The sequence below is a fragment of the Solanum pennellii genome, chromosome 1, assembly GCF_001406875.1.
Source record: "Solanum pennellii chromosome 1, SPENNV200".
NCBI lineage: Eukaryota > Viridiplantae > Streptophyta > Magnoliopsida > Solanales > Solanaceae > Solanum > Solanum pennellii.
In genome coordinates this window covers 69730581-69736035 of record NC_028637.1, presented here as the reverse complement: position 1 = coordinate 69736035, position 5455 = coordinate 69730581, and the positions used below count along the sequence as shown (strand labels likewise).

The following is a 5455-nucleotide window of genomic DNA, read 5'->3' as shown; positions in this document are numbered from 1 at the left end:
AACAACAATTAACCATTATTATACACCTAAGCAACCCTAAGTAATCATAACTCATCATAATAGATTCATAAATTTTGTTTTTCAAAGAAGACCCATGTGTAGAGAAAAACCCTTGATTTGAGAGATTTTGAAAACATCTTTGAAGGAACTTGGGGAAAGAAATCCTAAGAGTGAAAGAATCCATACCTTAATGAAGACTTAGCCACAAAATTGAGTAAAAAATTGGAGAATTGATCTTCTTCTTGAAGCTTCAATGTCCTTCAATGGAGGTTTGGGTAGAGAGAGAATTTTGAGAGAGGTGAGAGCAATTGGGTTTTCAATTTGGGGATTTGTTTTGGATGGGTAAAAGTGGGGTAAAACTAACTTAATATCAATATATACCCATCCCCTAAAATATACAAAACACCCCTCACTTAGTTTGACCTTTTAATTAAGTCAAACTTGACTTTTATTTTCAGAATTTTCATCACGGAACAAGTTTGCATCACAGAGATGTTCCCCCAAGTTTTTGAAAATAAATTTTAGGATAGTAGAGTCCGCGGTACATCCACGACGCGGACCAACATTTGGGATTCGGTGGATTCAGTCCGCGATGCGTACATGCTCCCTCCATGCACAAGACTTGCTACCTTGGGCAACTTATTGGCCAAATGTTTGGGTCCTCCTCAAGGACCCCTAGGGTGGTCCTTGGGGGTCGCACCTGGACATTTTGATCCTAAAAACATTATTTTACTTATTTAAAGTGTTTTTACAAATTTTACCCCTTCATAAGACAATCCCAAACCTTCACAAGACCTAAGAACACCTACTAGTTTAGTTTCACTAGTTTCCGGACGTCATGGTTGCTTATTGACTTTTAGGCTCCAATACTTCTAAACTAAGTTGATTACGTTAGTCTAGGTCTGGAAAAACTATTTTAATCATTTTTCATTAGGTGAGGCTCTAGCCTAGGCCATTGGATTTCTAAGGCATAACATGTCCTCCGGTAAGAGTGACAGTTTCTGACAAAAACTATGTCATGTGCACTTCACATTGAGTATTTTTGGAAGATGAAGGACAGTCCCCACTAAGGAATTGCCAATTATTCCTTTGGGAGGATGTGAAGTACTTGGTAATGATTGAATATCCAACTGATAATCATTAAAATTATAAGTATAAGCAAATATGGAATGTACTAAAAAATCTAAACTTATTAAGCACACTTAATTAAAATATATTCTCAACATATATTTGAAATATCACTTTCTTTTGAGACATAATTGGGTTTTAGAAATCCACAAGAATGCTTCCATTTTGGTAAAAGATAAAGAGAAGAAAATTTTGATGCTTCAGTTAGTACATAGTAAACACATAGGCATTCTTGCTGGATCAAGCTCCCAGAAACCTCGCAAGCTGCCATCCCTCTCTTCTGTCAGGCGAAAAGTAGGAATTTGATGAGAAAACCTGAGATGCTCTGATACACATATTTTCACTGCTTTATCTGCCTTTTCTTCTTCCACTCGATCCTTGTAAACAGACTTGAAGCCTTTTACCCACTCTAAGAACTTCACATATACATAATTATAGGGAACATCCACTATTTCAACAATCACATATTCAAAATCTTCTAGATTATTACCTTTCATCAGGTGAGTGCTCACGTTTTGTATAATGCCCAAACTTCACTTGTTTTGGGGAAGATCTTGTATACACCCTTCTTTACAGGTTTTGCAACTACTACATGTAAAAAGTTGTTGGTTACAAGATATTTGTTTAGCATTCTGTTTAAAAACTTAAATAATCCACAACCAATTGGCATTGTTTTATCATGCCATTGTATTATACTATTAGGGAATGGACACACATAAAACCATGCCACATGGAACACAAATTGAGGGAGAAGATCTATATTTTTTATCAACCCATAGTACCGTAGAAAGGAATCTTCATATTGTGTATTTCCTAATATTGACCAATTTGAAATTTATCTGGTGATCTCTTAGTAGCAAATCTGTAAAAATCAGGAACCTGATTAGGTATTGGTGCAACCCAATTTTCAGCAGAATTTATCGAGTACATGAAATTAAATATCACACTTTGGTCTATGGATGAAGAAGAAACATATACTTGGGCAATAGGTAAGGAGGTAGGGTCTAGTTCAAAGGATCCTTCAGGAACATCATCTCTCTCCATCCCTGACATTTTCATAGAACGAATTCGATGAGAGAATCTAAACGTACCCTTTGTTGGAACTAGAAATGGTTCTCCTACCCTATTAAAAAGACAAGTGAATCCTTTTATTTTATAAACATGCACACCAATAGATTCACTATAGTTTGATTAGACCTCAACAAATTCATAGTTGAGTTCTTTACTGCCCCAATCTTTTAGGAGGGCCGAAGTTTCTCCTTTCAATGGAAATATCTTTATTGGATCATTGCTTTTTCCATTTGTTGCACATACTAAAAGTGAGAACATAATATGATCTTCAATGTGTTCTACGTTTCCTATTCTGAACCTACCACAAGAAGCTATAAATCCCTCATTTAGCCATTTGGTTTCATTTAGTGGCTCTGGCTCTAACCATGTTATGCGCACTTTAAATTACGGAGACAAAATATCCCTGATGATGCCATAAAACCTAGGCATGACATCAAAGGTATCATAAAAAGCCCATACATTCCCAACCTTAAAACAGGACTCGTCCTCGTCCTTGTCAAAATTGCTAAAATCTGTATGTGGATATTTAGATGATTTTGAATCTGTCATTGTATAAAGACCAACATCAACACTTCCATTTGCAATCTCAATTTCAATCTTTGTGTTCTGGAATCTCTCTTCATCGGATAAATAGTCTTTTAATTTCTTTCTCTCTCTATTAGGAGTTGCTGCATGAGACAAATGTTTCATCTCAGACTCCTTAGTAGGAGATGGATATCCATCCCCCTAAAATCGCTTAGAAGAATCTTCATCGTCATCATCATCACTTAGATTATCACGACAAATTGATATGATGTCTATGCCACGTAGATCTTAGCCGATTTTCCTCATTGACACACTGGAGATTTTGCCTAGGTAGACGATCAAATACTACATAATTTTCACTTGATTTTGTTGATGCCCTCTTTCTTTTATTTCTCATCATTTCTTCAGCAACACCTCTAGCCTTGATAGACTTTTCTTTGTTTCTCTCCATCATTACTCTAAACAATATGTTAATTAATTTTTGATTTCTTTAGAAAAAGAAAAAAAGACAGAGAGGATTGGAAGCAAAGGGGGAGAGTGAATAAATTTTTATATATAGGAAATATTTTAAGATTATGGTAATACATTCTCTTGATGAGTAGGATCCAAGAGGATAAGTAATTTCCCTTAATGGCTTACAACATTTTATTTGATTTAACTTGTTGAGTAAGAGTCACGAGGATACATTCTAAACTTAATTTGATTTAATTTGATGATTAGGAGTCAAAATGATAAATATTAAATTGTAGTTCTTGTGATATTTCTTAAGCATTTAATTTGATGAGTAGGAGCTAAGAAAGTAAATTTTAAATTTATTTAATTTACTTTTATGAGTAGGAGTAAAGAGGGTAAATTTTGACTTTTAGTTCTTTTATTTCCTTAAGCATTTAAGTTGATGAGTAGGAGTAGGTCGGTATGTTTGAACATCCTCTCTTTCCACAAAAAGTATGATTTACCTGGATGAAATTGCTTTCACCACATTGGCCTTCCTCGGATGATATAGAATGGTTACATAATAGTACTTTAACAACTCAATCCATCTATGCTGCCTCAAGTTCAAATTCCTCTGCATATATTACAGGTGACAATTACAGGATGTACTGAAGACTCCGATGATCATTGAAGATCTCCCAATGCATCCTATACAAATAGTGATGCCATAACTTAAGTACTAAGACAATGACCACCACCTATAAATCATGAGTAAGGTAGTTGTTCTCATATGTAATCAAATGCCTAGAAGAATAAGCGATCATATGCCTTTTCTGCATCAATACATTACTCAACCTGAATCCAGAAACATCAAAGTACATAATAAATTATGCACCTTCCTCTGGTAGAGTCAATATAAGAGACGAAGTAAATAAAGTCTTGAGCTTTTAAAAGCTCTCCTCACACTCATAAACCACTGGAAAGCCATACTCTGTCGAGTCAATCTTGTCAATGAAGGTTCAGTTGTAGAGAAAATCTGAACCCATCATCGATAATATCCTACTAATCCTACAAAATTTTGAATCTTTATTAGAGAAATAGGTCATGTCCGACCTCCAATTGCCTTAATCTTGGCCGGAGATACTCTCATACCCTCCTTAGAACCACGTGTACCAAGAATGCCACAGGAATAAGCCAAAATATACACTTTGAGAACTTAGCTTACAATATATCTTCCTTGAACCTCTAAAGTACAATCCTCAAGTATCGAAAATGGTCCTCCTCAGTCCTGAAGTAAACCAACATATCATTGATAAAGAAAATAAAAAAAGAATCAAGGTATGGTCGAAAAACCCTATTCATCAAATCCATTAATGTTGTAGGGGCATTATTCAACCCAAAGGACATCACTAGGAACTTATAATGCCCATACTGAGTCCAAAAGGTTCTCTTAGGGATATATGATGCCCTAATCATTATCTATTGATACCAGGACCTCAAATAAATCTTAGAGAACAACGATGCTCCTTGTAGATGATCAAATAAGTCATCAATATGTGAAAGAGGATACTTATTTTTATTGTTACCTTGTTCAAATATCTGTAATCAATACCCAACCTCATAGTCCGTCCTTCTTAACAAACAAATAGAGGCACCCTTTGGGGATACACTAGAGTGAATAAATCCTTTACTCAACAAATCCTACAACTGGCCCTTCGAATCTTTTAACTTTATTGGAGTCATATGATAAAGAGTAATACAAAAGTGCTTAGTACCCGACTCCAAATCAATAGCAAAATCAATATTCCTATCGAGAGGAACACGTAGAAGATAAGAAGGGAATACATCGAGAAATTCCCAAAAAATTGGAACGATATCAACTGTTGGTGGTTTAATACTAGTGTCCCAAATGAAGGCTATGTAATATAAACACCCTCTATCCACCAATTTCTGAGCATGTGATATACCGTGAGTTTACGATATTGGTGATATAATTCACTTATGAGTTGTATGTGTCTAGTGACATTTTGTATTGAAAATATTATTGTGTGTTATGTTTGCAAGAAATAGGCTTTGACGCGGTTGAGTGAGATGACAGTCGAAAATATCTAGAAGTGGCCACCCACGGAAGTGACCTACGGACCGTAGGTCCTGTGACGATCCGTTGATGGGTGCGTAGATAGGAACATCAGGGAAGTTTGACTAAGTGTGGAACCACGAGTAATCAACGGACCGTAGGTTCACCTACGGGCTGTCCTGCACATTTGTAGAAGGTGTTCAAAGAGTTGAAGTTCTAATA

At 35.6% G+C, this 5455-nt stretch overlaps 1 pseudogene; it reads right to left on the bottom strand.

The window, feature by feature from the left end:
• Positions 1 to 1328: 1328 nt before the first annotated feature.
• LOC107022570 lies at positions 1329 to 3175 on the bottom strand (annotated as a pseudogene).
• Between the last annotated feature and the right edge of the window lie 2280 nt (positions 3176 to 5455).